Source organism: Parus major, chromosome 2 (genome assembly GCF_001522545.3).
Source record: "Parus major isolate Abel chromosome 2, Parus_major1.1, whole genome shotgun sequence".
NCBI classification, from domain to species: domain Eukaryota; kingdom Metazoa; phylum Chordata; class Aves; order Passeriformes; family Paridae; genus Parus; species Parus major.
This window is the reverse complement of record NC_031769.1, coordinates 115,652,961-115,668,141: the sequence shown is the minus strand read 5'-3', so window position 1 is coordinate 115,668,141 and position 15,181 is coordinate 115,652,961.

Here is a 15,181-nt window from a genome sequence, read left to right as displayed (position 1 = left end):
TAGTCTGGATTTCCAAAGGATGTGTAGTCAAAGGCAGTATTATCACTGCTAGGAACTAGAAAGAAATTATCAGCTCATGGGAGTTGTTTGAAGGGAGTACAAGTGAAAGATGCAGGAAATGGCCTAGCACAGAACCGGAAAATAAAGTGACAGCAGGTAGGATTTCCAGTGATTTTGGAGAAGTGAAAGTGAAGAGGAAAGGGGAAAACCCAAGTGCTGAAATCAACACTGATAGATCTACAGCCAGAGAGTGAGCAAGGAAAAGAGAGCGTGCAGCATGTAGAGTTGGTAGTTGATGCCAAAATGAAATTTGAAGTATTAATTCACATTCAAGTCAGAGGAAAGCATGGCTTTAGTTTCTTGGCCTATGATCTAAGCAACCTCAAGAGATGAAACCTTCTATTTGCCCAGGAGCCCAGCTTCCACAATAAAATATTAAAGCATGTGTGTTATAGAACATAACTAGATAAATGGAGCATCATAGAGAAGTAAACAAGCAATATGGCATTGAGCAGAGATCTTGCAAATGAAGGGGGAAAAAAAATACCAGAGTTTTCTTTCAGTTTGAGTCTGGAATCTATCCTGAATTTGAATTAAGTGTGAAGATCAAAAGTAAGTGTAGTTAATATTTAAAGATATGCTTTGGGGGAAAGCCTTGTTTTTCTGATTATTTGTGACTAACTTTTAATCTTTAATTTTTTTATCACACTTTCTGTTGAATAAAATTTTAAGCAGTGTATCTTCTGAAGTTCCCCTGAGCTCCAAGTTGAGTGTGATAAATAACATGCTTTGGAACTCAGAAATTATCTTCCATATTCAAAAGTGAATACTTGAAAATGTTAGATTTTGTTTTTTCCTCCTCTTTTGCACAGTTTCTTTTTCTTCTTATAACTTTGAAGGACTTTTTTTTGGTGTAATGGAGAATACCATCTCACTTGCTCCCCATGCAGGCTCCTAAGCTCTATATCTAATAGAAAAAAAGACTCAAAAGTGCAATAATTGCTAAAAAGGCTTATCTAGATTAAGGATATTATTCTTTAACCCCCTTATCAGCATCAGAACAAGTGTTGATTATTTATTTCTAGCACCTTTCATTCCAAAGCATCAGCTCATTCCTCAAACTGGGGTGTTGCCATTCCCATTCAGAAAGGAGCTAATCTAAGGCCTAAAACAGTGAAGTAACAATGTTAAATCTAATGTAAAAACAGCATCTCATGACACTTCAAATCCCACTCTGTCCATTGGACCAACCTGATATCTAACATGATACAATTTACTAGAGGAGATCTTCTATCCCACTTTTTGGAAAGTATTGTTTTACTATACTAGTAAAAGGTCCCTGCATCAAGTATTTAGGAAGCAGCCATCCTAATTGCATATTATCCATATCCTTTTTCAAGCAAATAATATCAGATATCTCTTGCGACAAGTGGAACAGCAATAATTAATATGAAGTGCGTGAAAAACTCCTCAATAGTTACTGGTTTAGATCTATTGTTTGTCATTAATCAGAGAAAGAAAACTAATTTCCGAAGGTAGATAGCATCATATCATGCTTGGCCAATGGAGAGCCGTTTAACTGAGGACTTCATTCCCACACATTGTTTTATATCTATAAATGGTCCTAAAATTATACAGTTGAAAAAAAAATTCAAGTGTTTTGAAGCCAAAATTAATTAAATTAGTACAAACTTGGTACAAGCAAATATTTCAACAATGAACTAATAGACTCTGGGAGAGTGAACAGATCCAGACTTCATTCAGCTGCCCCTGAAGTAAGTCAGCCTCTTTTAATAGCATTAAGGATTCAGGATATAAAAAATTACATGGCCTGAGTAATAACCTCTGAAAAATTTGGTTGCAGGCATCAGTAACCTTTGATATCACTGGCACAGGGGAGCACTCAGCCTTCCTGAGGAGCAGCACAGGTCTCCAGTCATCAGAGGAACATTCTATTTCAGGCTTGAAGATGTATCTCACACACCTGACAGCCAGCCACAGCTCCATATCCACAAGTGGCCATGGTTTTCAGACCAGAGATTACTGCCACACAGGACCATGCTGTGGAGTGGACTGGCACTTCTGTGCGTGACACCAAACAGAATTATCCCAAACACAGCCACAAGCCGGTTTGCTCAGTTGTTTGTTCGGTGTGTCGTTTCTTTTTAATGCTTTCCTAATAAGCAGTTAAGTTGTCAGGGTTCATAGAGTGACTTCAACCTGATGATCTCATGAGTGTGCATCTGCCCACAGGAACAGAAGTGCCAACGAGATGAGTTGTTTATCTCTGGTCCCCAGTGGCAGAGTACAGCTATGAAGGTCAGACATTACATTTGCAAGAAGTGACAGAGCTTCTGCATCTACTTCATCATTTCAGCACCCCTAACTGAGAACTCCCCAGACATGCAAATGGCAATCAGGAAGGACAAGTACATATGGGAAGCTGAAGGTTGCTGTAGCATATAATACTATGTTGTCATGTGCATTTCTACATGATATCTGGAATTTCAGAAGGTCAACCCATCACTAAAACAAAAAAAAAAACCTTAAGAAAGTAATTACAATGGACAGACATGCCAGGGTGCGCCTGCTTTCATTTGATGCTGTGTCTAGGAACTAAGAATGTCATTATTAGATTGCAGAATATAAAGAATGATAGAAACAAAACTGAAGTGAAAGAGAGGTTAATATACTGCATACTGGAAATGTGTATATTAACCCAAATGTTTTTAAAAACAGTAATTCAAAATCCTTGGCCTTCTTTTCTCCTCATTTTTTTCTTTTTTAACTTACATGTTTAAATAAATTGTAAGCTCCTATTACATCAGATTAATAGGTATCTGCATTTTAAACTCAGGAGCTGTTTCAAATCAACTGTAAGGATCCATAAACAAAAAATGATGGCCATAATTTTTCTAGGAAGGCACTAAAATGGCCAACCTTCCAGAAACAAATGGATAATTTGAATGAATGAGTGGGAACAAGAGTGAAAAACAAACCAGAAGGATTACACGAAGGTTGTTTTAGTTTAAAACACTCTCCTCACACCATAAACATGCAATATAAGATTAAAGAAAGAAAAAAAGAAGATCTTTTCTTTTGCAAACCTCATTTTATTAACATTAGAAAAACTTCAAAATAAAAACATTAAGGAGATTAAGAATATCTGTAATGACTCATAAAAGGTCTCAGTGACCTTCTGAAAAAATAAAATACACTTCTGAAATGATACTTTAATTCAGGCATTATACATTTAAGTAAAACATTGATAATCTCAGCTAAAGAATTAGCTGGTATAACAGGATTTGAAATGTAATTACTGTACATAATGCAAATTTTTAATTTTGATTCAAACAGTATCTTAGGGTGCAGTTAAAAAAATTTTTTTTTAAACCTAAAATCTAAAGTCCCCAGACTTTTGCACATCCGTTTGAATGAACAACAGTGGAAAATCTGGTAAGGCAGATAATTTGTTGCTATTAGATTTCAGAAGGATCAGTCTTTAAAAGGATAGGAGCTTACTGTTCCTTCCTTGCTGTCCAATGCAAAAATCCCATCAAGTTACAGCTCTAGCAGTTAATGAATTAAAAAATTAAGAGAATACTCATTCTGTTTTACTCTGAATTTTGATAAGCCTAAATCCCAAGATATCAGTTATAAATTCAATTTTTTAAAAAATTCAAAAGCAATAACAAGTCCATGTTTTGATGTTTCAATTTCAGAGGGAATACCCAAATCCAGGTAAAAATGTAGATTGTGTTTTCATTTTTAAGTCAGTGCCATACTTATAGTAACCTAAGATTCTATAAATGCCAAGAATCTTGATTTTAATTGTGGTTTCTTTACAGAGCTCTATCTAAGTATACACATTTCTTCCTGGGAGCTTCATTTTGTTGTTTAGACCAGGAACTAATAGATCCACCAAAATAAGAATTTCTATTATTTCTGTCTAAAGAAAGCAGTCATTTTTTTGTGAGTACAGAAATATTGCAGGATCATACCATACAGCACCTCATTAATTGATTGTAATCCTGTTTCACATATTAATTTCTTCTCTTCTTGCAGATCTTTTAGCTCTGTTAGCAGCTATCAAACAGCCTTATCAAGGGAAGAGATAAGAGGCAGAATGCACCTCAGAAGCTGGTATAAGCAGGACCCTGGCTGCCCAGGTGCAGATGCAACACACCACAGCACCACAGAGGCACAGGTTACTCTAAGAACAACCCAGGCATAGGGACTCTCTAAGACTAGAGACCAGAAAGGAGAGAAGGACTAAGACTTCAAAACTCTCCTGTTTTCACACCACCTCTGTGCAGCAGCTCATGTCATCTGCTCCACAAAGGCTTCCCATGGACCTGGAAGTTGCAAACAGCAGATGTGAATACACAATGCACTTCAAAGAGCTGACATTATGTATAATACCTCTGGAAGCTTAGTTTACCATCTGATTTTCTATGTTTTGGGACGAGTTGTCAGCACTGACATACAGGGAGGTGTATCACTAGGTATAAGTGATGGGGTCAGCAAATCCTTTTGGATGAGTCCCTGCTCATGATACATTTAGTTCTACAGGTGGTACAGAAGCAGCAGTGCTAGCATGAAAACAATTTGAAGTTGTCTGGCTGCAGTTAGATGTCTATTGAGGCTCACTTCAATTTGCATTTAGTCTCTGGACTCTCATTTTTGTTTGTGTGTGTAAGAGTCTAGGTTTGCTAAACTGAGAACACAGCCTTTGGTTCCAAGTGCCTTTTTGTCTTCAGCTAAATCTCTTTCCACAGATGCCTAACAACCTCCAGTTAAATCTGTTATTATTAAAGAAGTAAACTGCACTGAAGTCTGACAGATCTAAGAATTCCGTGCACCAAAAAAATGGCTATGAACCATAATTTAAAGGAGATAGCAGTTTCCACTCTTCATATCCAAAAGTGAAAACCTTCAGCATCCTTTGATAAGAGGACAAATCTGCTTGCTCTCTGCCCACATAGGCAAATGTTAAAAAAAGAAGTGTGCTGAGGTCCAACAACACTGTTGAGTTCCAAGGTCCATTTCAATATCCATGCTCCAACATCAATGCTTGTTCAACAACAAGCATTCAGTGGCTTTAGAAGGTACACCAGAACAATTGTGAAGGTGAGATAGCAAGATAAGCTTGAAATTAAAATCTCCCCTCAAGTACATGTGGAGGGTTTAAACATTGAATCAGCATTGTGTCTTAGATATTTTCACCAGAAAAAAGGAAGAAAAAAAAAAGAAGGAAAAAACAAACAGAAAAAGACCCCCCTCCCAAAAAACCCCCAATCAAACAAGAACCTCCAAAACACAAAAACCCCACCACACCTGTGAACTGAAGAAGAATAGCTGCAATTAAAGACTGACGTGCATTCAGGATGTAACTACATGGGAATCATCATAAAGAGTAATGTGAAACTCCTACTGCTGCTATTCAACATTAGGTAACAGGTATTGCATGATAGCAGAGTCCTGATGCAAAATAAATGCAGTAGGCATGGCAAAACCAGGTGCTAATGCAAACATTATCACCTAGCTGTGGTTTAAAGCAGCTATGATGCCTGGAATAAAATCTAAACTGGCATTGATCTGCTGTAGGCAGCTCATTTCATCTTCCCCCCTCCACTTTCTCCTCCCACACCACAGTTTGTGCTGCACAATTGATTCAGGGACCACGTGCTTCAGTGTTTTGTGGAGACAGCGTGTAGCACTGTGTGCTATCATTTCATTGTTGTGCTTTCTAGCAGGTAATAGGGAGAGTCAATAGGAATTTAAACTTATTTTTCTTCTTAGCCAATTGCCACAGCCTATCAGTTAACAAGATTTCTGAAAATACAGGAAAACATTTTGAGCACACATAGCTTGCTTTTGGGAACTTCTGTTAACATTCTTGCAAAACCCACACAGCTCCAGGCACTGTGCAAACATATGGGAGTATACAGACTGAAGTAAACACAAAACAGTAGAAAGAAATATCAGTAGACGTAAAAAAATGAGGCCAGTAATAAAAAGTGATTAAAAATAACACGGATTTATGGTACAGATTTTAATAAATAACACTGCATTTTCCAGTGGAGGCTTCATGCATTTGACACACTCATGTTATTGCTTGCTGCATGGTTGTGTTCCCAGAATTTTTTTAGGAAAGTGTCCAGAACACTAATATAATCAAATATCTGGAAACATCTCAATACCGCAGGTGGCACTAGTGTAAAATGTATTGAACTAGCATGGATTTCTAGTCCCTCCACCGCCCCTCCCCATTCTAATTCAATCAAATCTGAAGGGGAAAAGTGCTCTATAACTTGGAAGTCCCTTTTTTTCCTTTAAAACAAAACCAAACAAACCAAATCTCAATGGCTCCCTCTGCTGTCATGTCTTAGAAGTTTCATTACAGTTGTAAATTCTTTTAAAAAACAGTTTTTTCCTTCCCCAGTCAGTGAATATCTGCTATTTTCACAACATCACACAGTGTGCCAGTTCTAAAGAGTCAAAGACACCTTTATCCAAAAGCAAATTTCTCAAAGTGTGATTCAATGCTTGCATATCAAGGCTGGAATAGTAGCATCCCTTCATGTTTGCATGGCAGCTACATGTAGCATCATGAAAAAATGCTTATGAATGGTTTATCACCTTTGTAATCAGCTTTGGGTTGATCTGGATTCAACCGCATAGATGTAGATTTTGACTCTAACAATACCAGACTTCTGCTAAAACAAAAAATACTCCAAAACACATTAAGCAAGCTGGGAGCTGTACTTCCTCTGGCAAGCATTCTGGAATGTTCTACGCCTGGCCCCATGGACAGATAATGGTCATTACCTGGCACAGGTGAGCAGCAAAGCAGCAGTATCAGGGTGTCTTGTCACACAGCTGACCATGACTTGTCTGCCTCTCAGCATCCTGGTAGGAAGCTTAGCAACAAATACTCCATCAGGGACCTAACTCCAAGCCACAGAAGTCAACAGGTTGCTCCAAAGAAGCAAAACCAGACCCCACAATCTGCCTTCCCACACTTAAATAATAAAGAACTCTGGAGGATAAAATTTATTCTCAGCAATGTACAAAGAGAGAGGATAATAAAAATCTGCAGTGCTCAGTCAAAACACAGAGTGTAAATTTAATAGAAAAGCAAAAGGCTTCAGTACTTCACTTTGCAGCCTGTGGAAGCACCTCCCAGGCACACAGCATGTGGTGGGAGGCAGCTGAGGAGGGATGTCCCCCAGCAGCGCTCCCCTCTCCTGGCAGAAGCGCACACTGCCGAGTGACGGTCCCTCAGCGCCCCCTGAAAGTAGATTTGGTGCCTGAGGTTAATGGAATGACAGCAGAGAATAATTCCATACTAGTCACAGAATTTGTCTCAATTGCCTCCGTCTTCTTTCCACCCCGAACCCGATGCCTCCCAGACCGGGAGCTATATTTATCCCTCGCACACAGGGATGTTCTCACGGTTCTAAATTAAGCAGCTTCTGTCATGCCCAGGACCAGCCATAACCCTTCCCTATTGGCTCTCCACATCAGAATCCTTGGTGCCTTTGCGTTGCCCTGTCTAAACCAAGCGCAGATGTACACACCGAAATAGTCCCCTCACTCATCTGGCGGTGGAAGCTGAGACAGCTGATGTCCCACACCACACATGTCCACTTTCCACACAGGATGCAGTTCAACTGCTGAGAGACAGCCTCTCCTCGAGCTGCCAGGGGGTCACTGACACCTACAGCCTAACTCTGCCTGAAGATTACACCCACTGCATCCCCCTCAGTCACCTTCCTCCAGGAAACACGCTGAAACCCATCACATCTCCAGTCTTCCCATACTCTTGCCAGCATAAAAACATCCTCTAGAATTCAACTGTTCTTTTCTTTTTTACTTTTACCCAGCACCTTTTTACAGTGATGGTAGGCTAATTCATTGATGAGAGGGAAGATTAGTTTATTTTTTCTAAAGACATACAAACACTCTAATTTATTACTAGCAACCACGTAGCACAAAATTGCTTTGCTCTCGATTTGCTAGGCTAGGCTCACACATTAAATTCTACCTATCCAAATACTGAAAATACTTATAACATCCCAGAATTAGCTTGGAAATACACCATCCTAATCTGACAAAAGAAAATCTGAAAGGGCTTTTGAAATATTCCAGTTGAAATCTGCCCAAATAATATTAGGACAGCTCCACATTTCAAACCTTTCCAATGCCTTCAGCTTACAACAATGGTAATATATATATAATATATATATATAATATATATAAAAGTCCATACCCACTGAATGTCAGACTGGTCTTATTCACCTAGACTGCAAGTATAAATTATTTAATCAGCTTCTTACAGGCAGATACTACATACCAGTATCAGGAAAAAAAGTTTAGCAGAATGTCCAAAAAAACAAATTAAAGAATGACTCCTTGTAAGGAATTTTGTGTTACCAAATACACAGTTATAGCAGTGATCTATCTACTACATACCCTCCAAATTAAATCTTTTTACACTCATGTTTGTAAGAAGTTGCATCTTCCTTTCCTTGAGCTGGGCCCAACTACTACAAGCTTTCTGGTTTACTGGCATTACTTGTGGTACTTTCCTGACTGGCAGGCTTGGAAGGAGCAATTTTCATACAAGAATTGCTGATATTACAGAGCAAAAACAAAAAAAAAACCCAAAAAAATCAAAAACATTTGGCACATTTAAACCTGTCACTTCAATGTATTTGATGTTGGAAAGCAAGGGGGTAGAAGACAAATGCAATTAGTTAATGGGAGCAGTGATCAACCCCATTCTCTGTGCTTTTTTAGACAGGGAACACAGCCTCCCAAAGCTCCTCTTGCATCTATTCCAGACTGCCTACAGAGCTGGAATAATTATCCTGACTTGGGATCAACTAAGTGTCAGAAAGCCTAAAACAAAAGTTTGTTAAAATTAACTGTATTTGCATGCTCAATTAATTTATTCCCTAACCCCTTCATGATAAAGGAGAGCCCACATTACTGACATGAAACCATGGCATGAAGGTTGAATAATGTTTGCTGTTCTACAGAAAGTCTAAGGCACCAAAAACCCTGTCCCCTCCTTTTCTGTAATGCTACTAATCCATGAATTTAAAGCAAATCTCATTTCAACCCCATGGCAGACCCACTCACTATGTCTGATGTATCTGTTTGCTCACCCCGTGGATTTGAACTGATCCTTCTTTGAACTTCCCAGATGTGATCCAGCTGTGAGTCAGAAACCTGCAGCAGCAGTCCAGGGGTACTGCTGAGCTGGTTAAATCTGACTGAGAACAATCCAAGTGGCAAAGCTCTGGGTCAGAACTGTGCTGCAGAGGTTGGCACACAGAGCAGAGGTGCCCAACACAGCTGACAACTAGATGAGCACCTGCACAGCTAACAACCAATGACCACAATGTAGGAAAAGGACTTTTTCCATTTCACAAATTAGAAACTCTCTATAGTGGAAGTAAAATAATCTCAGCTCTGTGCAAATTACAGTACACTTGAAATTCAATCTCTTATGAAGGGGCTCTATTTCAGAAAGTATTTTCTCAAGTAATTACTTGAGAAAGCAAAGGACCCAACTTGCACCTGGGAGTAGGTTTTCCTATGACAACACACAGAGGGGGCCCTACCTGAGCATGAGGGAAGAAATCTATAGGGAAGAAGAAACCCAAACCAGTAACCAACCTCACATCAAGTACATTTTGTCTTTGTAAAGGGACAGAAGCACTTGATTCAGTGGGAGTGCAGCACCTGCCCCCATCTAACTCCTATATTTAGTTCTCCTGTAGGTTGCTTTAGAATGCTTCCTCTGTAATACCAAATGCAATAAAGATGGAAACTTTGACCAAATGCTCCAAAGGTAACATTGCTGGAGCTGTGAGATATTTTTCCAAGGGAAAGCAGTGTGAAAAGTCTGTGGATAGCCCTTCTAGACACACCTAGAAACAGAAACTTTCCAACCACATTTCTATCAAGTGCAGCCCAGATTTAATTTTGCAAAGTAAATGCCATTTTGCCTGTAGAATAACATTCCATTTATCACCTTGATAATTTTTTTATTTGGTTAAAGTTTCTATTTAACAGAGAAAATCCATGCTTAACTTTGTCCTTTTGAGAGTTCTCAGTGGACTTTTTTGTTCTTGGCTCTCAAGTGAATCATATTGGTACTGCAGATGATATAACAATTTTTTAAAAAAATTACATTTTGCTACAGAATCTTCCTTCATTTAAAGGTTTTCTGAGCCTGTTCAAGTTGTGTTGAGCAACTACTTATGTAATCCATAAACCATAACGCAACTGAAATAATTCAGTGAACTAAAAATCCAGGAAGAGTCTTGATTCAGAAAGTTTCAGCAAACTGGATGTTAGGTGAGCTTGCTGGAGGCAGCTTCTGCTTTCCTTGCTCTCACACTGCTCTTCTTGTTGTCATGATTGGTTGTGGTCAGAGGCAGAGTATCAGATTAGCCAGACTTGGTCCAACTCTCATATCCATTCCTATTACTTGCAAAAAAAATGGCAAAAAAGGGCTGAGTGAAAGTTTTGAAAATATTTTTGCAATAAACTCCATGAATTTGTTAAAACCTAGGACTGAAGTATCTTTTCATACCTTCTCAACCCCAGTTCAGAAAAAAGAAAAAAAAGGAAACTCAGTTTTATTTACATATTTCACGCATCTATTTTTATAATCGTTTTTGAGCACAATGTTATGAACATGAAACAAAGTGTTTAAAGTAATTTGATTTAGAAAGAATCATGAAAAAATTTAGACTGTGATTTAATACATCTTTTCATCCAGTGTTTTGGTGCATTTCTTTAGCTATTGGGGTAGAAGACTCTGAGACAGGCATGCTTTTTTTGTGCTAACATTACAGGAAGATTTTAATTTTATCTGTATTGGATATTAATCTTTGTGACATTACTGGCCAAGGACTTTGGGCTCATCATAAGTCTGTGAAGCTTGGTGATTAAAAAGAACACGGCCCCAAAACTCTCTGCAGTATTAGAGCATTCCACATAGACTGACTGTAAGGAGACCTACAAAAGTGGATCCAAATCAGCCAACAATGAGACTTATTATTCATGTGAACTAGATGACAGGGGAAGGCTGAAACTTTATCTTAAACCTCTCCTGAAAAATTTCATACTCAAAGGTTTAGTCTCCCTTAAGACTCAGCAGTTCTTCTCTTTGAAAAGCTGCACAGACCTCATCCTTCTTTAAATTTTGCTAGCAGATTAGAGGGTAAATTACTTACCAACCTGGATGTTTCCCTCTTGACTTCCTTCCTCAGGCAGAAGTGATTCAAGGTCAAGCTCTTACCTCTGGGAGGAAAGTTGCAGCCGGCAGAGAACTGCAGCCATCCTGGGAGCTCTGGTATATGTCCACCTCTTCCCTCCTACTAGTGTGGTGGAATACTTGTACTACAATTATTTCTCCCAGATCAAGCCATAGACTCAAAAATCCTTAATTATTATCAATGATTTTATTTCAAGACCCATTTGCAGCCATTTCTGCACATTCTCTATCATTGGCACAATCTGTAGCTCCTCATTAAACCCTTTTCAGTCTGTAATACGCCTCTATTTTCATGGTCCTTTCCCTAGGATTTCCATGTATCCTACTGCTACCAACTTATATTTAACCCTTTTCCCACTACACACACAAATAAAAAAATATTTGCTGTCAGCACATTCTTCTTCCAACTATCCCCATCTCCTCAGTCCTACTTAGAAGCGTTTAAGTCTAGTTTAAGACATCCATTTGTGAAGTCTGAAGTGTCTCACTCTTTGCATGTCCTTCAACTCTCTTGTAGAAAAGGTCATTTATTGTAATAGGATTATTACATTATCAGTTAAATATAGATGAGTTTATGCCTGCTGGTGATTGAATAAGTATAAATATAAGAATTACTGTATTACATTTGTGCATTCTAGTTGAGGATCTGTTTCTCAAAAAACACAAAGTGGAGAAATTTGTGCACACCAATGTTTGCAGAAATAAAGATTTAAATATTACATGCAAGATTATCTTTGACTGCCAAGTGAACATAAATTCCTCTTTCTCTAGCAGTGTTTTGATGCCAGCATATAAGAAAAATTAGCTCATTTATATAAATAAATCTTATCATGCTGAATGACTTAAAAGTGCAGTACAGTATGCAGCTATTCTGTTTTGGGCACACCATTATCTCAGTGCTTCATCAAATCATTAATTGCCAGTCTGTAGTCAGAGGGTGTTTTTTTTCTCCCATTGCTCAGGGAAAGTAAATACTCTGCAGCAGGGATGGTCTGACCTGGGGTCCCTAGGGTCTGTGCCTCAGTGGTACTTTAACTTTTGAGAAAAAAAAATGTAAAAAATAGCAAGTTATTTGATCAGAGATCTGACATGGGCTTAACCTGTTTCAAATCTCCTTTCACAGGCTTAACTTGCAAAGTGAGCTGTGTTATCTCCCAGGGTCGTGCAGGCAGCAGTGCCTCAGCCGGACACTTCTCTTCGTGCACCCCTTTGTGGGCTGGGAGATTTGCCCCTGAGCTCATGAACTCACAGCCAATTGTTCACTTGTCTTCATTACACAAACTTTTTCATGCACTGCTGGTAGGTCTTTCTGAGGGATTTGAAGATGGAGAGGTAGGGAAGGAAAAGTACCTTCCAATTTTAAAAATAAAATAAAATTTCAACTTCTCCCCACCACAAAAAAAAATCACCTCAGATTTTTATTCTTAGACATCATTGTAACTGTAGGTTTAAGGTCAGAAACTCCTTCAATTATGAAAAGACCCCAACAAGCACCAAATATACCCAAAAATGCTAAGAGAAACTTAGCTCCATACTGAACCCACATTCAAATGTGTAGCAGAACTGCACATCTGGACAGCATTTCCTCCACTTCCTTTTACCTTAGGCTTTGCTGGTGTATTTGCTCCCTGTAGTTGAAAATACCACACATTTCATCTGTTTCCAATTTTTTGGCAAGATTTCCCGTAAACCCTCCCACTTGTTTCAACCAAATATACCAACAGCTCATTGTTCTTTCACATACCATAGGTATGATTAATTGAATTGCAAGGAATGGGAGAAAAAGAGCACAAGAAGGCAGAAAGTCATGGCGTCCTTCCATGTGAAATGTCTGTTGCAGACAAAAGCAGGCAGGTTCATTGAATGAGATTTAAGTTCCTCAGCTGCAACCTTGCTCTTAGATACAAAGACAGACACTAAGTGAGAAACTCCATCATGGTGTAATGCTGCAGAAAAGCAGTGTTTAACAAACTTTTTCAGTCAACCTAAAAAAATCTTGAACACCATTAAGACAGATTTGACACAGGGAAAACAAAACAGAATGTGCAAGAAAGTTAAGATACAAAGTGTTCAAAACACAGATTGTGTGGGAAAACGGCAGTATTTTTTTAATGTAAAGCTCCTATTTCACTGTCATTTAATCAGTATGAGAATAAAAATGATGCAACTGATCACTATAGCCTGCTCCAAGTATTATTCTCAGAAATAAACTAGTAACTGAGTAACTTCTTCAGATAACCAGCATTAAGTAGGAATAGAAATGTCACTGACTGTGAATCAGCTGACTAAGCCTTGCGCAGCAGCAATGACCTGGGCATGGCCAATGCTCTGAACACAACCAACATTCCAAGCCTTGCAAAAGGTATTGCTTACTAAAAGAAAGGGTGAAACAGGGAACTTTTTACTGGAAAGCAAATTAAGACTGTAAACTGATGGAAGACCAAGAGCAAAATGATAATGGGAAGCGAAAAGCAGAAGAAAGATTAAATAAATGGGGGGAGAAAAAAACCAAAACAAAGAACCCACCGCATGAAGACCAATTTAGTTCAGCTGGACTGTGTGAACATATTTAATTCTTTGTTTGAAAGATTCTTCCAGCATCTGAAAAGCTACACTGAAATGAGAATGAAGACCCAACTTCACAACAGTCCCTTGGCTGTTTAATCCTTTATCTCATACAGCTGTGAGTTCTCTTCAGTATCCCAGCATTTCATCTACTTCCCAGGACAAGTATTCCTGTCTCCATCTTTGACTCTCAGTTTTCAAAAAAACCATCAATACTCACTAGCAACCCAAAAAGCAGATAATGATAGTTATTTATTAACATTTAAAGTAAGCATAAATTTCAGTAACTAAAAAAAATTCTCTGAATTGTTCTGCCTGTGATATTCTTGAAATTAAAGATCAATACAACTGAAAGACCAAGCATTATCATCAAATATGAAGTTGAATGGAACACAGATCAAGTTAATAGCAATTACATTACATTAACTTGAAGAAATTAAATACAGTTTCACACATTTTTCTGATGAAGCACCACACTCACAAGACCCAGTGAAGCATCTCATGAGAACTGAGCTGCAAATCAGTTAAGCAGCTGAAAACAAACAGACAGCTATATCAAGTTTAAAAACAAAAAATTATGCAAAGAATTTATTATTCATGTTTTCCAGATAACTATCAGAAGAGGGACAGATTTAACATCCAACGTTTTCCAGGAACACATCGCAAACATCTGAATTTTAACCAATTTAACAATTCTTTATTTCTCAAGAAGAGAATCCCAGTCCTCTCACCACCTATTTCATAGAGCTGCTAATCTGAATTGATGCAAATATCGGTAGGATTCTTGGGAAACACTGAACAGCAGCTGCATCTATTAATGCTTGCAAAATAAAATTTCAGCTTTTTTTTTATTATTTTTTAACATTAGATATACAATTATAGTAGGTAATGAATAATCCACAACCTTTAATCTCAACCCTTTGTTGAAATGTAAAAGCTTAGCTCAAACTAAAGCTAAACCTCCATTTAACTTGCTCAAATGCTTAGGCTGGAAATTTTTATTCCTGGACTAAGCATAAAGGGAGGATTTCTTTTTTTAACATCTGAGGTTCTTTCAGATATTTGCAGCACAGGAAAGAAAGGATGTGTAAATTCAGAGCTCAAGTAGAAAGTGTAATGCTTCACATAAGAGGGCACAAATCAAGACAGCTTGTGCATTTGGAAGTCCATAAGCTCAACTTAAATACAATTATCAATCTAGAGTATCTTGTTTCATTTTACATGAACATCCACTTCATTCTCAAGATGCATATAAACTTGGGCAGGCAGATGAAAAGTTACGGTATCCCAGAGTGGATGAAATTCAAAGCAACATTA